The sequence below is a fragment of the Sipha flava genome, unplaced genomic scaffold (genome assembly GCF_003268045.1).
Source record: "Sipha flava isolate LNK unplaced genomic scaffold, YSA_version1 472_pilon_pilon, whole genome shotgun sequence".
NCBI classification, from domain to species: domain Eukaryota; kingdom Metazoa; phylum Arthropoda; class Insecta; order Hemiptera; family Aphididae; genus Sipha; species Sipha flava.
In genome coordinates, this window is record NW_020273258.1 from 257,787 (window position 1) to 282,066 (window position 24,280).

At 28.0% G+C, this 24,280-nt stretch overlaps 1 pseudogene; it reads right to left on the minus strand.

The window, feature by feature from the left end:
- Positions 1-2,184: 2,184 nt before the first annotated feature.
- Positions 2,185-5,598, minus strand: LOC112689830 (annotated as a pseudogene).
- Positions 5,599-24,280: the final 18,682 nt, after the last annotated feature.

Below are 24,280 nucleotides of genomic sequence, written 5' to 3' on the forward strand. Positions count from 1 at the left end.
AAGTAAAATGAAAAAAATCGTTAGTTTTATTTTTGTATTTCCCGCTTTTAACCGGTTACAACGAATGCTCGTTCTAACCGCATACGAGCTACCGGTTATAACGAGAAAAACTGGCTGGCTCTTAAAACTCGTTATAACCAATTTCTACTGTAATTGAATACCTAACCTGCATTGGCACCAAATGTACGAAAACAGTGGTGTAGCAACATACAAAATTCCAAAAGTTAAATTTTAATATAATTTACTAAGAAGTGACAATTGATAGATATGATCTATTTATTCTATTATTATCTGACAGAAATATCTGAAATACAATTATTCTATTTTAAAATAACAGCGAAATAATGATATTATTTAATAATTTCGTGTAAATAAAAGCAAAACATAGTTATTTATAAACAATATTCAAGGCTTACTATGTATAATATTATATCCGTAGGGAGCATCAAATTGTATATACAATTTGAAAAAAAATCATATTTTTAACATGGCACCTGGTAAATTATTATTATTTGCAAACGATGAAATACGTATAACATATAATATTCGATATAAAGAAAATAAGTAACAACTACAATTAGGTACTTTTATACATACAAATTACAATATATCTTGAATACCTTTTCAAAAATGTTAATACTCTTGATTTCGTAGTGTATTTCATTATTATCTATGAGTACTTATTAGTACCTACTATATATTTGCATCAAATGGTTAAATGTTAGGAAAGCATTCTGTCCAAAACATGTATATTGTAATTTTATTGAATTTAAATTTTGACTTGATATTTGGTTAAAAATAAGACTTATTAGACTTCTTTTATTAAAATATAATAAAATCAAATAAACAAAATTACTTTGATATCTCATCACGTCAGATTTCTATATAATACGCGCGTTGATTAGAAGTCTGTGATTATTATTATTAGACGTTATAAAAATATCTAAAAGCAGTCAATGATTATTTGGAGCTTAAGTCATTTTTGACTGAAAACATTTATGTTGGTATTAAAAATAAATAATTATTTTATATATTGAAGAAATTTCGGGGGGGGGGGGGGGGGGGGGGGGGGGGGGGGTACAGACACGGTCTCGTAGCTAATATTTGAGAAATGTATGCATTTGTTTTGAGAATATAATAGATATAATATACTTTTATATTAAGACTTTGCGCCTAATATTGAACAACTATATAAAATTTATGTTTTCAAATTAGGAATAAGTTTATTGTGTTCATTGTGTATACTTATTGAACATTTAATATCAATACATCAATACATATAATGTTTATAATAACAATATACAATTTAAAATGTATATAAAAACTTAAAAATTGACTTAACTTTTGAGATGAATCATTATTATTAGAATTTGTTTTCTCTGCTTGTTTTTTAATTCTTGATGGTGCCTGAGCCAACCAACCTTTGATGGATTTTTCATTGTCCATTGTTGGGGTGTCCTTGTATTTTTTATTTTGTATATGAGTTCTAAAAATGTATAATGCAAGTTTATTAGGTATAATAATATGACAACATAAACATATTTAATAAATGTATGCATGTATGTCAAAAGTAAAACTCAAGTTATTTTTTTATTTATCAGTGGCTTAATGTGTGTAAATTATATATTATGTAGAGATATTGCTGTTCATTATACTTTTGTTATATTGGCTTAAAATATCCCAAAGTACCTAACACCTATAGTATTATAATATATGAATTAAGATTCACACTTAACCTAAGTAATTTTATTACAATTCAATTTGAGGATATTACTAACATGTTGGTAAAAAATATAATTTATCACTGAAATACAGCCAGATAATGAAATATAACTTTTGTCAAAAAAAAATGTTTATTTTATTTACACAATAAAATGTAGTCAATAATTAATATTAAATACCATTGCGTTTGAGGGCACTACATTGTCTATTGTACCTCTACACCTTAAAATGTATGGATAGACAATTTTTTATTCACAAATACCATGTATATAATCTGACATAAGTTCTTAAATGGATAAAGATAAAACAATAAAATACTAATTATATATGATAATACATGAAAACTAAATTATGCTAGAAGTCTCGATCTTCAGTATAATAAAATATTTTAACTCTCTTAATTTTGTAGGTTTGTGGCTACTCTGATTCTTAAATTATTTAAGATTTTAAACAGAATGAATACTATGGCTTACTAAATATGACAGCGCAGTTTTGAAGTGTTGAAAACTGTTGTAAACCCAATAAATGAGTACCCAGTCAAGAATTTATCAGAACATTTTTTTTTGCATTATTCTTCTTACGGTCTCAGAAACATTATTTCCCATTAGACGCATTAATGATACAATCTAAAAAAAATAAATAAGACAAAAATCTTAATTTAATTATAATTTTAAAATTACCAATTCGGCTCTGTATTGTCTATTATCAGTTAAATTATCTTCTGCATTTTTTAGTTCATCATTAATATTGATACAAGGAATATCATTGTTATAATCTGCAGTATTCTTCAGTGTATGGTTTGTTGAAAACAAAACAGAATTGTCTAATTTTTCATTGGTTTTTTCGATCAAAGTAGTTATAATATCCAAGCATTTTTGAATTCCTTCGTTTTTATAATTCATGTTGGTTAATGTCCGTGAAGTAAATTTAAAAATGCTAAAACATTAATTGCAATATTAAAATACCAACATTTATTGAAAATTTAGAAATATAAAAAAACAAACTATTTATTACTTTGCAATTGTTCATTATTATTTTCATAAGGTTTGATTGGTACTTCTGGTAAAGTATTTACACGCTTAGGTGTTAAGCCTATTTGCAGGGACTGTAATGATGATGAATCAGCGAAGACAATTTTAGAAGAGCTACTGGGATTAAATTTCATTTTTTTGTACTTTGATAAACTGTCCACATTATAACCTTCTATTGCTGTATTTTCATGTCAAATTGTATGAGTCGGACTAGCAGTTATTGAGCTATTAGGAGAATCCTGGATATTAAATGGCTTAAACGTCTTGTCAATGTCAGAGTCATTCTTGTTTTCATTCATAGATTCTGCAGTACATAATAGTATTTATACTTATTTATAGGTCTAGAATTATTGAAAAGAAGTATTATGATTTAATTTTTCATTATTGTAAATTATTACCATCAAATTCAAGCTTAGGAGGACTAGAAAATTGATCATTCCTTAATGTTTTGGGATTTTTTAATTTTTTTTTCTAGTATCTTCATATGAATTTTCAAAAGATGATGCTTCTGAATTTTCTTCTGCTAGTTTTCTAGCTTCTAAATAGGTACTTAACACAATAGTTTTTTATTTTTTCCTCCCATAGATATGTATGAAAATAAAATAAAATTAAAATATACCTATATTTTTAACACGTTGGCTACCATGAATGAGTATGACCGGTACTTCTCAACAGAAAAAGCATTTCATACCGAGCTAATTTTTTGAAAACTTCTTTTGCGTACCAAATTTATAATTCTATAACTAAACAAGATAAAAATATTCTGATTGGACCATTGTGATCTAGATTATATAGGGATTATTATTATACTTATTTTGGAGTGAGAAGTTTCGGTGACACACGTGGTACAATACAATATAAAATATAAAGTTAAAATACAAGGTAAAATACAAATTTCACAGTTTTTTCATGTGAGAGTTACCAGGGACTCTCAAAAATATTTTATGGTTATTCAACGAAATATCTACTTTTGAACGACGTATTTAGATATTGTTTTCATTTATTTTTAGCTAAGTCTTAGTTTTTTCCATAGATATAGTTAGTGCTTGGAAATTTCCTTTTAAAAAGGAATTAGTTCACGTTCATGTTCCTCTTGTTAAAAAGGAACTAAATCCTTTACCATTCTTGCCTTGGAGAAAGGAACTAGTTCTTTCTTCTTTCCTTTTTAATTTGAAGTAAAATAAAATAAAAAAAACATAGGTACATTTTTTATACTGTCATTTTTTAATTTAAACAATACTTTTGTAAAATATAGAACTATTAATATAGAAAATATAGTATACATTAATTACTATTATATACTATTAGAATGTAAAAATTATTCAATTGTTCATTAGATATACCAGTACAAAAATTACTCAAAATATTTCCAAAAAAATTATTAACTTTGTCTGTATATTTTTCGTTTTCATTTTGGGTCGCATCTGAATTTTTACTGTCCTCATTTTCAAATTTAGCTTTAAGTCATGCTTCAACACTAAATTTCATATATATTTTATTCTAAAGTCCATAATAATATTATTCTTGTGGTAAAATTAATTTTAAAGATTGTGTACTTATTAATCGAAAAAAAAAATATCTTATATATATATATATCCCATGTATCTTAATTTGTGGTAAAAATTGAATTTGCATATTCAAATTTAAATTAGATAAGAATGTTTGTATTCAACCGTACGAATGTTTGTTGTTATTTATATTTTATATTGCGTACCAATGTGTTTTTTTAAGAAAATGTAGTATGGGAACGCTAATTAAAATCAAAAGCTAGTATAGGAGCAGAGTTCCCATGGGTTCCCGCCCAAGTTAAGCACTGTTATACCTATAAATTATACCCTTATTATACCGGAGCAATAGATGTATAGTATACATTATATATCTTTTTTCCATCCCATAATTTTTTCTTTCATTACCTGTGATTTTCGGCGCAATTGATATAAAGTCGTTATTATATACTGCACTGCGTATAGGTAAGTGGACCAAAAGTTGCGATTGTGCGAACATAATAATTGATGGGTAGGTAAAATTTATGTGTGAATTGTGAATAGAATCATTAATTAGATTTAATTGTCTATATTATTATTGTTATGATTTTCTTTTTTTTTTTTTGTTTTTAATTAAACGCAATATCGTTATGTGGTTAACGTTATGCGCTTGTTAAAAATCTGTTACAACAAAATATAGTTTTATTTTCCTAATATGTACATTATAGCTTACAGCGTTGTATATACATTTATCAAAATATAATTATTAGTCAATGGGTCAGACCCATCGACCGTTTGACCATTACTACGAGAGGTTGTAAAAAAAAAAAAATAAGTGAATAGCTAATCGGTTCTAATTCCATTTCCACGATTTGTTTATTGTAATTTTAAATTTAGACTTACATAATTATGCAATGTGTGTGCAATATTAATAAAAAATAACGATATGCAAGATGTGTTCCGTCTATTCATAGCATTGCGATTCTATATATTATGACCTGATTTTATAATTTTTTTTTTGTTTTGTTTATATTACGCTTACAAATGGTGTTACTACTGTAATAATTAAGTGCAATCGTAAATTCTTCAAACGGTTCTTTATGTTAAATACTAATTTATATTTCTACCACGAATGATTGTTCAAAAACAATTGTCTCTCGATTGCCTATACGTAGCGCCGGCCAAAAAAATATTTCTATGTATTTTCAACGGTACAATTATAATAATATTCTATATATTAAGTATGTCAAATTTAAATACCATTCACTTGCTTGATCGCTACGTCTGAAAAATGACAAAACCTTATGAACTTGAAATTTAATGTAGTGGTGTTTCCCTAACACTCCAGATGTGCAATACATAGGGACTTTTAGAAGATGTGTTTAAGCCGATCAGTTTTGCGTCTAAAGGGATTTTACTGCCAATTCGTACGGTTTAGCGTGACGAACTTATAACCAAAAATAAGACCATAGGCAACCCAAACATGGCTAGATTTAAAATTCTGTGAGATAGTAGTAATCTATTAAAAATCATGTCTCAGTTGTAGTATTATCAATCACAATAAATTCAGGTCATAGGAAGTATAAGACACATTAAAAAACTGTATATTTATTTCGTAGTAGGGAATAGAGTAATAGAACATTTTAGAATATAAGAAAACAACTGTACAATAATAATTTTACCAATACTGTCAATTAGCACGTAAGATATAAATATTTTTAATTTGGTAAAGCGAATTGATAAAAGGTAGAAGACGTGTAAATGCAGAGGTCTTCTGTGGTGAACGTGCGACTCGAAATATTTACATGGTATAACATTTTGATTAAATTACACTTAAAAATTTAACAAAATAAATAATTAACTATAATTTTATTTTTAAATATAATGGAAAAATCATTTCGTCCATTATTTTTGGCGACCCCCAAACCTATCATTAGCGACCCCCAGATTGAAAACCCCTAGCGTATACGACACAACCAAGATTGCTGCATGCAAAGCCGAGTAATTGAGTTTGCGATTATAAATTAATATCGATTAGTCGATAAAAAACAGTACAGGATGAATACTGTACTGTCGGTTTAAACGCAAGACAATTATTGTTATTAGTGATCGCTGATGTAAAAATTATAATTTGTTAACGTCACGGAACTTCGATGTTTGTTATCAAACGTAAACATATTATATTATACACGGACACAAAGAAATCCTTATACGAGTTATACCGGTATACATTTACGGCGTACAAAAATCATCGGTGTGACGATAATAATTTCGCAACATGGAGAAAAATTACGGAGGCAAGTGGTGAAAAGTAGAAAAAACATTTTTGGTACACCGAGAAAGTTTATAATATTATGTACCTACGCCACATGTTTGGACTAAATTTCATAGTATTCTCAATATAATTTCATCTCATAATTTGTGCACAAACGGGGGTGCTTGACAATGGCGTATTTAGTTGGGGCCCCTAAGGTATGTCCAAGTTGAGGGGAGGTACTGGACCTTTATTATTAGATAAAAAAAAATACTGAATATTTATTTTTTAATTATATTTACATAGAAAATAATTTGATCTGAAATACTAAACGAATAAAAAAATGTACAGCGGTTAGTATTAGTATTAATTTGTATATTATTATTTGTTAATATACGTCACTGGTTTTTCAAATGGACGATTAGTTATAAAGATAAATTAGTTATCATTGTACAGTTTACATAGTAATCACAGCGCAACTATTTTAAAAATACTGTTTCTGAAGCAGCCACTATCATGTAGGCTTTACAGTTTTAATATCTGTTTGTTTAATCTGTTATGATTTGTACGTCGTATGTCGTTGTCTACTTACAAATATATTAGAAGTTATTACTTATATTTACATTTTACATTTATTTTTATTTTTATTTTTTATTTTCGTCTCCAGTAATTTTTGGAATTATACCATATATTTAAACATACATATGATGTCTAAAGGTGTACTTTTGAGTGGAAGTTTAAAAAGGAAACTAAAAACACAACGCATTGAAAAAGAAAAACTACTCTCGCGAATAAATGATTTTTTTTAATAGAGATGCTCTTGAAAATAATTCATGTTAAAGTAAAACTGTGAAATCTACCTCTGCGGAAACAACCGATGTAAGTAATTTAAAATTGCCCGTCTATAATTTTTTAAATTAAATAAATATTATACCAAACATTTTAGTGAACCGAATTGTTGTTTATTCAGTACAATTAACTAAGTCAAATTTTATTCAGTACTATTTGACTAAGTCGAGAGTACCGATAAAGTTAAAAACCTGATAAAATTGAATTTTAAATAAACCCAGATTTATCAGAAGCAGTACAGTCCTAACCTTAGGATTCCAAATGACAAAGCTTTTTTTACAAATAAATTTAATACATTGGATAAAATTGTTATTATTTATAAGGGACCTTGTCAACCAGATGGCACATTTTCGAAAAAAATAATTGATAACAAATGTCGTACATATTTTCTACAGCATATTATAACGAAAAAATTCAAGGGAGTGTAACTTCATACCATAAATGGATTTATTACTCAAAATCACTTGATTTAGTTTATTGTCAACTGTATTGGTTACTTTGTACATAGAGTTCATGGATTTATAGTATTAATGACGGGAAACATATTTCGGAGAAAATTAAATTGCATGAAAAGAGTTTATCCCATATAAACGCTTGTCTTACTGTTGACAGATGGGGAAAAAATAAGACTTTATCTGAAGAATTAAAATCTCAAATTAGCTTGTTTTGTTTAACTTGTGTAAAAATATTTATAAATTCTGGTGTTCAAAAAGTTCATTTTTCATTTATAACTGATACCACACAAGAAATAAGAAAACAGGATCAAATGAGTCAAATAATTCGTTTTGTAGTCATTGATAAAAAACAAACACAATAAACCGATCAAACTTAGAATAGAAGAATCATTTCTTGGATTCTATTTATTTAATGTCCATTCAACTTCCAAATTTGTCGATCAAATCGTAGAAAATATAAAAGATTATGGATTAGATATTAGTAAGTTACACTTAATTTTAACACTTCTTGCTCTTTCCAATCATACTAATTAAAACAAGCTGCTGTTAGGAAATATTTAACCCGTTTGTTTTTCAGCCAATATGACTTAACAGTTGACGAGAATATAGTATAGACAACATTTTAGTGTCTAATAACTATTTCAGGGCATATTTTAAGAGCATACAAAGTACCCCCAGTGATAATTGAATGCAACCCAGTGGTGGGTGATCGTGCCACTAACCAAAACTTTCTCATAACGATTGTAGTGACAGGGATTGATTTTCCCTGTATGTTCCTCTGTAAAAGAATACCACGTCTACGAACTACAACAATATTATTAAAGTGCCACCCACTGAAAATTAATTAAATTATGTTCTGGTATTAAGTGTACTCAAAGTATTGCATTAAGAGTTTTCGTACAATGATTAAACATATTGTGATGATAAGTGAATATATTACTATACGCGTTTAAGCGTATTTAATTAATAACACACGTGAATTCTGATTTACAAAGCATAAAAATAATATAGGCACACCTAGATATTTTATTTATTAAGATATACTTGTGGCGGAACGAATTATTCCGAAAAACTTAAATGCCGCATTGCACCTCCTTCGGTGTAGATAATAACAGTAATTATAATCGTTATAATCATAATACTCTTCTATGTTCTCATTATGTTTATTATCCGTTATTCATGTTTTTTACAGACAATCGCCTATTAAACTGCAATATACATACATGTTTCATTTTTGTTTGTAATTAATTAATTTCTACAAACATTTTTCAACGTAATGAAAATATGCGGCCACTGTATTTACTGAATTTATTTTAATTTTAATTTGATTATAATATATAATATGTTTTATTGGAATGATTGACTTAAAAAAATTTCGATCACACCCTGCTGAGTTGCAATCATCGTGACTTATGTTCTTAGAAGTTGAAATTGTTATATTGTTCGTTTATAACATGATTTTTGTCGATAAATGTGTTGTACTTATTGAATTTTTTAACCGTAAATACTTTTATCTTACCCGGTGCACCGAATTGCATGCCAAAAAAATTAACATAAATTGGAATGTCCAAATTGCTTGCCATGTACTCCTGTTTTTTTTTACCGTGCACTTATGTGTACAACTTAAATTTTATTATTTATTTTTCTATTTTTAAAAAAATGGATGAATAGAAACTGATTTGTTTCTAGATTGAAATATTTTTATATTCGAGTAAAAATTTTACCAACTTGGAGAAGGTGACTCTGTGAACTTTAAACATTAAATAAAACGACTGTAGTTTGGGGGTAATTGAGTGAATGTATTTTACATTTTTACATGGTATTTAAAAATGTAAAATGTTAACTCAGATATAAAAAAATATTTCAAAATAGAAACTAATCAGTTGTATCAACCATATCACAAAGAGTTTAAGTCAAAATAAAGTTTAAATTGTGCACATAAGTGCATGATAAATTAACTTGGGGGTACACGGCATACATTTCTAAGACGAGGCATGCAATTCGGATAGACCCCTCTAGGAGATGGCATGCAATTCGGACATTTTTTTTTTTGGCATGCAATTAGGATGCAATTAGGATTCAACCATCTTACTAATAAATTATTACCATTCGCACTTTCAAAATAACAAAAGTAACTTTTCATGCACTGATGTCATAATATATCTGCATTATAAGACCAAAACCTACTCAATCACTTCTTATCTACGACGTTCAATAAAGCTCACAATGTATAATATTTAATGTATTTAATTTTAGTGTTAACAATATTGCTATAATATTATATTAGCATTAGTACAACTTAAAGTTATCCCCGGACTACCGAATCCTAACTCTTAGGATTGCATTCTCAAATTGCACCATGATTTTTTTTTCAATAATATTTTTTACGGAATTTATCTTTCAAAATAAATGTTTGATTCAAAAACATACTTGCATTTTATTAATACTCCGCAAACCTATTTTCTATAGCCTAATATAACCAAAAGAGTGTAAATAATGTGTTTTTAATATTTGGAATGGTTACGCGTATTGTGAACGATGACTTTCGACAAATTGAATAGTTTTATTAAATAACTGTTAATTATATTGTGTAATATTATAAAATAAAATGTATTGTCTACACTAAAACATGAAATCATTTTATTTTTGTTTCCATGTATTTTACTATGTGTATTTAATAAATATTAAAAAGGAAAAATATTTTAAAATAAATAAAATAATTTGAGGAAGGAGAGATATTTTTCACGCATGATATGTATTGAGTGAAAAAGGCGTTGTACTGAAAATAGCCTTTTTAGGCCCAACATAATAATTTTTTTTTATTAATTAATACATATAATATCATTTTTATATTTTTAGTTTCTAGTGGTATAAAATTGAATCATTTTTAATATTTTTAATGTATCTGAATAGTAAAATAATAAAAAAATTAAATTAAAATTCAAAATTAATATGTATTTTCTTCTCATAAATTAACATATAAATAAGTAAACAAATATCTTATACATAAAAAAAAATAAATATATGCTTAGCATAGGGTATTATTTATTCATTCATTTATTATATTTATAAAGTACGATTGGTTTCGAATTAAAAATTTATCATAAGGAAAAATAAAAAATAAATACTTTTTTATTTTACATATACCTGTTAACACTTTTATGGAAAATATACCGTAAGAAATTTTATTAAAGGTTATGATGTGTAATCATACAATTATTTTAAATTAATTGGTAGGTTAGGTTAAGTTAGGTTAAATTTACAGCTCGGTACATTTGCATCAGTATACATTTAAGTAACAATTGTATTATAATATAAGGTTAGGTGAATATGGATAAGATTTTTTCTATGGCTAACACAGTATTCGAAGTAAATCCACTAAATCTTCAACTCTGTACGTTCAAACATCTAACCTATCTGTAATCATACCCGTAAAGCGAAACGAATATGATAAAACTTTCGGTCTTGGTATGTTCCATTTCTATTTTTAATTAAAACTTATGAAATTTACAATTAAATTTTAATATTACTGAATATTTTATCGTAATACTGTTTCATAGAAGCGTAAAATGTTTTGTTTTTATTTATCTTGTACTTGTATTATATTTTTGAATCTTAAACGGTTGTTGATTCTTGAATATTATATAACAAAAATATTTTTAATATGTAATATAAGATGTAATATTTGCAGCCTTACTTTTTTTTGGAAAATTTTTTTAAAGGAATAAAGGATGATTACGTTGTAGGCGATTAAACATATCAAGGCATATTCAATTATAAATTATAAATATTTATCTATAAAATTATTACAATTAAAACGTTGAAGTGCCTTTATACTTTTAGACCAGCATTTATTAACCACAAGGGGGTTGCAACCCAGTTTTGGGTCGAAAATAATTTTGAATGGGACGCCAAAAAATTAAACTGTCGATATAATATTTGAATTTTAGAGTTTTATATTTTGATTAACTGTAAGAAATAGTTTTATGTTATAAAATTATAAATTAATATTTCTAAATAATTATAAACTTTATTTGTGCAAAAGCCATTAATCTTCGTATTTTTTTTGTCATATATAAAGAATTTATTTCAACTTAGAAAAATGTGTTATTTAATTCTTCTATACGTTAGCATAGGGCAAATTTTTAGTGAAATTTTTTGAATTAAGTACGGAAATCGACATATTTTTAAGATAAAAAAATTCGCCATTAGCCGAACATTTTCAAGATGTAATTTGGTTGACAAAATTTGTGTATCTTTCAGATATGTTTTTGTTATTAAATCGGTTAAATTTGAGTATGCAAGGGCCATTAACCAATATCTTTAGTACGAGAAGCTTTTCTGAAGAAACTTGATATTTGGAAAAAAATATAATAATACACATATTTTTTCATCATATTATAATATTACCGAAAAAAAAATATTAAAAAAAATTAAATTAATATAATGTAATGGGTAGTCAAAAACATTAGTTGAAATTAAAAAATAAAACATTAAATTATTTCCCACATTTCGTGATGTTCGAATAAATCAAATGTAGATTCTTAATCCATTTTTATCTTTTAAAAAAATGAATTATCTTCATTAAATGAAAGTCAACTGAATTATTGTCAGATAAATAATTGTATAATTATTAATTTTTATTATATATTTTATAATTTTTTAATTATTTTATTATAAATATCCAATTATTAATGGAACAATCTTTCAAAACTAAAAATCTGACTTCATTTTGGATACCTTTATGCTATGAATATTTTGATATTTAGAAAGAATTAAAAAATTATTTTATTTTGCAACCACTTATTTATTCAAATCCAAAAAATGTCTACATTAGCAACAATTAAAACCAAATTAAGAAATAAACTTGATATCGAACCCATAATGCATGTTTTACTTACAAACTTCATAGAAGTACGAATTGATTTTTTGGTGAAGTAACATCAAAACCAAGGCAGACTTTAAATTTTTATTTATAATTGTATTTATATTAAAAAAAATTATAATATATACCAATTAATTATATTAGGTACTTAAATAATAAGAAGAACATTTTTTTTTGTTTTTAAATAAAATGTTATTAATATTATTACTTTTTATTAATACAAGTAAAATTAATAAAAAAAGACAAAAAAGTTAATAAAAAAAAAAAGAGTGTCTTGTATTTTATTTTAATTAAAAGAAGGGCTGTAATGGTAGACCTTCATTGAAAATTATTTTCAAAAAGGGTTGCAGGAACAATTGGTAAATACACCGGGGTTCCTCATATACATAGGTTGAGAACCACTGTTTAGACTATATAAACTTCGTATTAAAAATATAATTGAATGTAATATATATATACATTTAAAACATTTCCATGTCAGCTGTTTAGGACAATAGCAATGGGCAAAGTAACTGATTTAATGGGTGGATGAAAAACATATGATAAACGACCAGCGTTTAAGTAAAATTTTATGTTTACTATTGAAAATTTAAAACAACATGAGTTAAACGCATTATAAAAATCCCCTTAGTAGGTATATGATTTAAGACTTTTACTGGTATAGACAAGTATTTTTTAAATTTATTTTTACTAAGTATTATTACAGAATTATTTTTTTACAGATGTATTAAAAGTAAATTTTGTAGCGGCCAAGGTCCAACTGTCAAAAAAAAATGTATAGTAATTTAGTAACTGGTTTAATTGATCAGCGCTGAAATGGAGAATGGAATTAAAAATAAAAATAAAATAAAAATAGTTTAAAGAATTTAAAAATAATTTTACTCGTGCGCAGTGTAATGCACTGCACATTTATCAACCTCTTTATGCTTGAAGCGAAACCGGAAGAATTGTCGAAATCAATGGTAGTGTAAACATAACGCGTAATCATATTATAACTTACCGGTTGAACTATTAAACTACATATAAACGTAAAGGTGACTATGATAACATTTCACATCGATAGGATATGATGATCGAATGTTAATATAACTCCACAAAATGTGCTAACCAACTGTTAAAACACGACTAAAATTACGTATATAATTGTTTTAATACCTAATAATTTTTAACGTATTTTTATAATACTTATAGATAATTACGAACAAAATATATTCAGCTATTCTTCTATATATGCTACTTGGAAAATATTGCTTATTATACCTAAACGAACCGTAAGTAATCAAAGTAAATATTAATATATTTTTTTTTTTTTTACTGGTTTACTTTTTATCTAATTTCATAATTTCGTGTTATTTTTCTAGCGTAAAAATACAATAATAACGAACATTTCATAATTTACCATTTTAATAATTCAGTGCTTGAGCATACATGTATAACATTACGTACTTCGTTCTGACTGTGCAGTCTAACATAACACTATTATTAGCTGTATACAAATTTAAAATAAATAGCTGCTTTAATCTTTGCAAAAAAAAAAAAAATAAACAAAAAAATTAAACACCAATTATACAAAAATTCGTACTACTCCTATTGAATATATATGATACTACGACTAGTATTATACTCCAGAGCTCGACATAGTGAATAAAATGAATACATAGTATGAACACTGATCTCTCATTAACTTTTTCATAACACTTTAATAACAAACTATTTTTAGATTCCGGGTGAAACGAGAAATGTATTGGCTTTACCATAATTTGTGTTTGTGTAAACTTCTCTAATTTAGAATCGTTTTTTCAAGAAAAACAATCAATTAGTTTCAAATTTAAAAGACTAGTATAGCAGTATCGTACATTTGATCGTGCAGTCTCACCTGATGTGAGATACTTCTAAAGGAGTTATGCCTTTTTTATTATTGAAATAATAGGTAGTATTTAAATTATCAACGTATTTTCTCTTATATAAAAAAAAAAATGTAATGTCAAAGCAATGTAAAGTCCAAAAAGTTGAACAAACGAGTAACCATAATTTTATCTAAGTTTATCAGGTTATCTATTGAGTTTATGTAGGAGTTATGTTTATCAACATCAGATACGATACAATAAGAATCTACTTTAATATTTAATAATATAAACTTATTCCATTATTTTAAACCATTACAAAATAGAGAAAAAAAATTACTATAAATTATCCGGAATTATTACATTTGCTCCCTAACTCAGGTAATAGTAATTATTACGTATTTAATTGGCTCCCAAGATGTATGCATTGAGTTGGCTCCCTATACATTTATTTTATAAATCCATTTGTTATCAAAATTATCAAAGTTTAGCCGTTGAGTGAAATTCGTGGTTGTTGGTTTTACCTAGGCAATCATGGTATAGAACAATTAAAAAATTGGGCCTTTCAACAGAGTATGAAAAAAAAAACAGAAATTGGTGAATATTTGATGTATTCATATATATTTGGTCTACCATTTCTAAATCAAGAATCAGTCGGCGATTGTTTTTCATTCGAACTAGTTGAGATACAACCAAATAATAAAAAAATGAGAACATTTACGGAATACTTAGTTGAAAATTATATTGACAATAATTCTTTATTTTCATCTCTAATTTGGGCAGAAAAAAACAGTAGTGTTAGTCACACCACAAGTTCATGTGAATCTTTTCATTCAAAATTTAATTCCCAATTTTATTCTGTGCACTTAAATATTATCAATTTACTATTTATATTTTAAATTATTTTAATGTGTAGTTGAAGTTATTTTAATTAGAGTCACGTACTTTTTGAACTTTTTTATTTTGAAAACCACTTGTTGAAAATTATATTAGGAGCCAATTCAGTTTTCGGTTAAATACCTAACCTAATTTTGGGAATAAATTCAATAGTTACCAAATTATCGAATATTTAGCTGTGCCACAAAAATCTACTTTCTTTTTCCATTCTTACCAATCATATAGTGTGATTCTGAATACAAAAAGAGCGGTACAGAAGAGATCGCAGAATCGCATTCACTTGTTAATTTACAATAAATGTAGCATATTCTTATTATTATAAAAATTAAAGATGCTCTTTGGCAACTCTATATCATAGGTAAGAATGAAAAAAGAATTTGCAAGATTTTTTGTCAAAAAAAAAATTATTTTATTGACTTTTACGAAAAAATCTAAGAGATCATAAAATTTTCAAATATGTTCAGGTACGTACTGGGTCCATTTTCCTTACCGGGAAATTGGATATAATTAGGGCCCACTTAATATGAATACCAATAGAAAAGAGTCTTAAATATACCTATCTATAACAATAGCCAGGTTGTTAAAATAATATAACATGGCAATACAATCTAACGAGCATTTCAATTTAACACGGAAACTTATCACTTTTGTTTACCCGTCGCCGTATAATAAAAATTATCTTTATTTATTTATATATATATATATATATATATATATATATATATATATGTATTTTTTTTGAAGGGGGGGATCCGTGATTATATTTTTATGCTTTAAAGGGGTCCATCTCCAACAAAAGGTTAAGAATCTGTGATCTAGATAATGCACAACACTGGTTATTTATTTTTTTTTAATAAATAAACCATGTTAATTTTCTTTTAACAATTTTATACAGTATATAAAATTACGTTTCAAATAAAAATCAACTAAAATCCTTTGTGTTAAATGTTGAAGACCATTGGAATGTAAATTTTTGCATATGAAAAACCACTAATAATAAACTTAAAAGTCTTACTTTTAATAAAAATTATAATACTCAAAATAACTTAGGTAGGTATGTTAATAACGATGACATAAGATCAATTTGTTTTCGTGAAGTTGTGTTATTATGGTGACGGTACATAATTGTTATTTTAAGAGAGAACAGAAATGTTTGACAAGATTGGAAGATTCTTTCAAGACTATTATTACAATATATATCATTATCTTACTGTTTTTTGTGTATTATTATAAGCGTTGAAAACGTTTGCAGAGCATTCAATCTTCTACGAAATTCTTGAAATATTCCAAAACCTGTTCCCCTACTTATAGGATCGTCCGCTGTTGAATTACTTTCATCCCAAAAGATAATTTCATCAGTCATTTAAAGTTTTTGTTACACTCGTAAGTGCTATACATTAAAGAAATCGAAATGATAAACACAAAGGTAAACGGTAATCAAAATTAAAACATGACTCTTTAGGTATAACATTTTTTTCATACCTATACCGATAGTTTAGTTTTCGATCACGGTCGAAGTGTTGGAATGTCACATTTATCCGTCCAGCGGGTGGTAAGATGGGAATCCCACAGTGGCGGGCGGTAAAGTGGAAATTCCAAAAAGTGTGGGTAGGGAGAGGAAGTGGAAATCCCTATAACATCGTGTAGTGAAGTGAAAATTTCCAAGAGCGCTGGCCGCGTATTCCCAGAACAATCAGAAACTTAATTGTATACCACGGTCAATACAAAACATAAACTTCGGTTAAATCTTATACACATATCACAACCTCCTTGCACGACGCATAAACATTTAAACATATTTCGTTTTCACTATTCCCACACAAATACGTTGGAGTAAGTTGCAATTTGTTTTGCGCGATTTATATAATAATTCGAATTAGAAAATTAGATCATTCACGCAAGTGTCACGTCGTCGTTCAAATTATCCCATTTCGTGTTAACCGAAGAACCCGATAACGGTGTCGGCGTGTGATAACCGACAATTTTTGATATCGCGATACGATTATCACCGATCCGTGGACGCCATTACTCCGGGACTTTTTTCCGCCGACACTTTCTTTGCAAACGTCCGACTCGTCGTTTTTCCTGTACCACCGGTCGTATGTTTTTGTGACTGTAGCATAACACGGTGGAGTCGCCGTCTCCGGGGACAACTTCATGTGTGTGACGACTGTTCAAACCGTAGCTGACCCGTGCCCGCGAAATTTTCTTTCGGTTATCGTCGTGCGCGGAGAAGACAGTTATTGTAAATCGATACCGACGCCGTTGATCAACCGATTCTTCTGCCGGTTGTGGTGTTCGTCGCACGTGAGAACACGGTCGCGTGGGCATAACCACTCGAACGCCAGACCGTCCAAGGTTAGTTCTATCTTCCGTTATATTTGTTAAAAAATTTATATTTATTTATATACGATTTGTCTTGTTATATTATTACATCGCATTTAGAGCATATGTGATTTTATTGTTATTTTTAGATGTATCATATTTATTATTACTTTTTTTATTAATATTACTGTGGCGCTTTTGACACGTTTATCCTGACATTTGTTATAATTTCATTAATTATCCTTGTTAAGTGTTATTTTTTATTACAAACGACGCGAGTACGTTACATAATTCGAATCAGTGATGGTTTGACTGCAAAACACGCAAACAAGCATAAATACGAAAGATGACAATCAGTACAGTAGTTGTAGTAACCGTTAACTTCACCATACATGGTTAAAACGGCAAATGCTGTATTTCACTAAATCTATTGCCTGAAAAATCAAAAGAAAGATTTATAATGACTTATGAAAAACTTTTAAAATTGAGAAAAATAAATAAAACCGTTGTCGGAAAATGTGTTTCTTACAAATTTTAACAAATTATCTATAGAAATTAAAGCGTCAATTCTATGATCTATTTATTCAATGCTTAAAAACATGAAAAATATGAAACATAATATTAACGTTAGTACTTATTTAAAATTACAAGTTTTTTTAAAGAAAAAATCGAGTGGATTAAAAGAGTAAAAATTCTAAAGTTTTGACTTCAACTGATATAAAAAATTCACTGACGAAGCTCCTGATATTCAATATTTAGTAAAAAGGTAGGTGAGATAAAATTGCTTTTTATATATTGGCTATTCATTCTCCGTTTATTTATTACGATATATATAATATTTATTAGTGAAATATATTACACATTAAACTTTTTTACTCAAAAACAAATTGGTCACGATCATTTGCTATTAAAAGGGAGTTATATGATGTTTTTAAGAAATACATGGATTTATGACCCACAAATGTAACGTCAGATAGATTTTTTTTTAGTTACAAAAACGGTTAATACATCAAGCAGGTTATTGGAAAAAATAAAATTAGAAATATGCCTATATATTTAAATTTACTGTATTCCTGAGTTGATACAGGACATTTTTTCCGCCGAACTTCAGCAACATTACTTACCGATTCTGATGGTGATGTTACAACTAGTGATGGGAATAATCAAATGGAATAATCGAATAATTTGATTGTGAGAATAATCGAATCAGTCAATTATTATTTTTTGATTATTAAAATAATCGAATGATTTAAATAATCGAAATAATGGTAACAGACATTTACCAAAAGCAAATCAATTAAATTATTCGAAAAATTGCGTGTTTTCCCATTGGGTACTAAATTAAAAAGTCGACTGTCCATCAGTATTGTATTGTAATTGTTAAAAATAATAAAATTATTGAATTTAACTGAAACTACAGGTACCTATTTGGTAAGGGGTCTTAAAATTGTTGAGAGGGCCTACCGAGATTATCCCGGTATCCCGGTGGGCCAGTACGTGCCTGTGTAAGTTATAAGTAGTTTAAAAAAAGTCAATTTTTATTTTATTTAACAAGAAAAAAAGTAATTTGTCGATTATTTTTGGCAATTATTCAGAAAAGCGTTGAGAAATTCAAAAAAATACCCCACAAACCAACTAGACACATATTCCTTTGAAAAATCTCCTATAATCGTGACGATCGAAGTAATCATTCTAATCGAAATCGTTTATACAGATATTCGAAAAAACACATTTTGATAAAACCAATACGTTCCTAGTTTCGCTTAGAATTTAAAAATAAAAATAAATATTATTAATCAATTTATTACAAAAGATTTTATGTTAAACCTACTCTCAAATAGCTAAAATCATATTTGTTTATACTACAAGTCGTTTTTAGATGACGTTTTAGTGATTATAACTGATAATTATCCGTCCTTATTTCACACTGAAACCACAAAACATTATACTGCGCGTGGATCAAAAAACAGTTGCAGTGCCTACTTTTAATTTTACCAGACACTCCGGACACCTCAACATTTACACTACGTTTGATAGACATCCAGTGTATAATTTATATTTATACGCTTTAACTCTCACAACACCATATATCATCATTATCAGTGAATATTCGATCATAAAATACCATTACGGTATTACACGTGGTGTGTTTTAGTATAATACGTTTCGAATAATTCTACGAAAACATTAAAACGGTAGACAACGGTATAGAAAAATACACACACAACAGTATAGGTATAAGCGGCTGTTGGAAATGGATTATTTGCAAAGTTAATACTAATATAAAAATATAATAAAATGTCTGCATCTATAACAGTTGGCAATTTCGTTAAACTGTAGTCCGCAGTATTAATATAATATATATATATTGTTAAAAGTTTGGATGATTCTTTACAGGTTTTATTACTAATTTACACGTATGTATATTTTTGTACAGATTATTTTACATGATTTTTTATTTTGTAGTTTCCAATCATCTACATCTAAGAGGGATCAGCTAGTAGGTACTGTATAGTTTAGTTACGTGTAATGCTTTAAGTCTTTTAGGGTAGCCCACCGTGTTATCCTGATGGAAATATTTCAGTAAATATTAATTTGTATATATATATATTAGGGTGTTCCTTAAATTTTTTTTACAATACGAAATTATATCGATTATTGTAATAAATTGATATAGATTTTATAATTAAATGTACAACAGAAATTTTCATTGATATGGTTAAGGTGATACTGTTAATTTAAGTAATATAAATACGCAGTTAAATTACAACATGTAGATAGATAGTGTAGTCAAATAAATGTCTCAGCATAAGATAATCTATTACAAAACGTCAAATTGACCTATCTAATTTCTAGAAATTTATTTATTAAGCTTGTGTAAATTTCTGGTACATTTGTCACTTATCCTCTCCTATATACTTACATTTGCTTTAACAATTATGATGCCAATATTCCAATTTTAAATACACCGGAATTTGCATTTCAACTGTATAACAACACAAATTGTTCATAGGTATTGCAATTTTATAGAAATTAAAAAATTGAAAATTAATTTTTCCCAGTTGATCGAGAGATGAAAATAAAAATTTGACTATTTGTCTCTCTTGAGTTTTCAAATTCTTAGAATAATGATTAAACATGATGTCTAATGCAAATAGCATAGTAAAATATATTTCGCGCCATCTTTAATCAATAATAAAACGTACAATTAGTTTCGTATCTACATCAAATAAATGTTTTGGTCCGCTTAGTGTAGGTGTAAGTGAAAAATAAAGTTTAGATGAAAACTGAGTTTTTGCTATATACGAACAGTGAAAATCGAGAAGTTCGCTCGAGCTATAGTAGCGCACGTGTCTTGCGGTTCACGTTTTACAGCTGAAGTTATATTCTCGTGTGCACAACTTCGTGCAATTTCATACTTCGCGTGCACAATATTACATAATACGATGAGTATCCGTTTCTAAATGTTCATCTGGCGCACATGTATTAATATTATACGCCAGCTCGGCCGTAACGTGCACATGATGTTAATTTATAAATAATGTAACGTGTGCGTGTACATATGTGTCGACGATGTATCGTATTATAAATTTATAGCTAAAAAATTGATAATTTATGTAAAGATGGATGCTAAGTTCACAGTGGAATCGCTAGAACACGGGATTTCGACGAATCATGTACACTGGAGGTCGGCAACCTGCCGCCCGCTGTTTAAGATACGCTTCAGCATCGACACTTTTTTTTTTTAACTATACAGTTTGTATTATAATCTATACAAATAATATTCAAATACCGCTGATCGACTGACTACCGAGTCGTATTCGCTTGATGTTTCGAGGAAATGTACACTATGCGCAGGTGCAAGGATTTTTTGAAAATCATAATTTTAAGGGTCGAAAAATTTTTAGGCTCTGGTTTAAATGTATACATTTTTTTACTTTTCGGTTATCTGGGAAATATTTTAATTTGTTTAATATTTTAATTTCACCGTCCGAGGTATGTGTAAATTAATATAATAATAATTAATAAATAAATATATTTAGAATTTTTCAACGATTATTTTAATCATTAACAATTTTTTTATATTGAAATTGTATTTACTCCAATCTAAAATTTTTCTTTGGAATACGGTCGAACATAATTTAATTTAGTTACGTTACCTATACAATCCTAATAAAGTAGTTTGGTTCACTTTTTTTTTCCATCTTGCTGGCAATTATAATGAAAGTGGAGAGATATTGGGAACAAGTCGATGAGGGGTGAAGGGGTCGAACGACGATACACAAACCGTTATCCACACATGAATGTGGTTCGTCGGAAATTAATTGTGTTTTCTGAAATTTTAGAAAAATGACTATTTCCTAAAAAAAATGTCTGACACCGCATGTAAATACCTACGACTGAACATATATTATATATACGTTTATATTGCAGTTTCACGCGTTTAAGCGGTGGTATTTAATACAATTCTATTATTTCGGCCGACGGTTACCGTCTCTCTCTCTCTCTCTCTCTCTCTGCGGTGCGTGAAATGGCCAGCGACCAAGTGGTACAACCGCTCGACGCGTATACCAACCATTATTAACTATTGACCGTTACGCATATTATACGTGAATTTATAAACGAGTCGACGAAAAATGTCGGTCGGAATTATACCGCATCTGACGAAAAACGTTAGTCAAAATTACGATACCGCAGCCGACGATGCGATCCGCCGCTATTATCGTTTACGTTTACCCATTATTATATTTATGTATGCATATGAACGCGCGCGCGCGCAACCGAGGCGGCTGAATCGGTTATAATCAATTATACCATTCGCGGACTACAATTAGTATTTGTAGAGTGCTTATATATTAATACCTATAGTGTCCAGCGCGGCGTTACCTATAATTAAATAAATATTTTCCATGAGCGCGCGTGTGTGTCGTGGTTTCCAATTAAAAATTTCCTTCTCAGAAAACCGTCGAGAGGAAACGTTCTGCCGCCGCCGCACACGATAATTAATCCTCGCGCGTTCACGTAATAATACCCCAGATGTTACGTTCGTAATGTGTACACCGTTTAGTATTTTTCGTTCATCCCTTCGTTTTCTTCCGTTTCAAAAGGCTATCCGGCAAATAACAATAGCGCACGATGTACCCACTCGATTTCGTTCACTGCCACACTGTTTGCATACGTCTACCCATTATGCATATGCGTTAAATTATACACCCGACTCTGCCGTTATTTTATCGTACGCCGTTGCATGTCTAATACGACAGGTATAAATATAACGGCCCGTTGGTCGTTTGTAATCGTTTCTTAAAATATGTTCTGCCATAACTTTTCCATAATGTATTGGTATGCCAGTTGTTGATCGCTGTATATGACTTAAAAATCGAATATCGGTAGTAGTCCTATTGGTAGTCACACACTGGATGTGTGTACCCATACAACGTATCGTTAACAGAACATTTAAATGGTTAATAATTATTAACAACTGTTGTCTAGACCAATCACAAATTTATTATATTATGTGAATACGTCCTTAATCATTTAAAATCGCAACATATCAGACCTGTTATAAAAATAAACAGGTTTTCAGAAATGTGTTTTGCAAAGAAATTAAACCAATAAAAATCCAAGTCTTTCAGTCGATAGACCTTTTGCCTAATAAGGGAACGCCTAAACAACGATAACATAAAGGGTAACTGCTCCCACGAGAAAAATGTCTTGAGAGACGAGGGAGCCACCACAGAAAAATAATTGATTTTAATTAAATTCAGATTTATTTTCATAAATTAGTAGAAAACAAAATTTAATAATTTTTATTTTATTTATCCATTTGGCTTTTTTGTACCATAAATTTATTGAAAATGTATTTTCATACCTCTTAATAGTAGTATAAAATGTTATCAGTATTAAAAATTGTTATAATTAGTTATAATTAGGGCTCGGAAGTTGATGACCTTAAAAACATTGAAAAATGACCTTAAAAATAAGTAAATACGACTTAAAAATTATAAATTATGCCTTTAAAAAGTGACCTAAAAAAATTACAATTTATTTGTTTCAAATTAATAAAAGTAAATTTTTTTAAATATTTTATTCTATTCTACTGTAACATTCTATATAAATTTATTAAAACTTACAAATTACTCAAAATATGACATAATAATGATAATAAATGTCCTTATAATATGAAATAAAAAATTACAAATATTTGTTTTACAAATTTATCAAAGCTTCCAAATTACTCAAAAATCAGTATCATTGCATTGTACCATTAGAGCGTATTTGATTTTATCAAAAGTAAATAAACGACGATTATCTGTTTATAAATATTTATATTTAGAAAAACATTTCTTCACGTCCACTGACGTGATTGGGAGATGCAGACGATCACTTACCAACATTTTAATTTTCGCCATTTCGAAAATATTATGAAATAATAATAAAAATTAGATATATGGTCGACTTTCGATAATTCGAAGTTAACGGGACTATTGAAAAATTTTGAATTATCAAGAGTTCGAATTATCGAGTTATTGT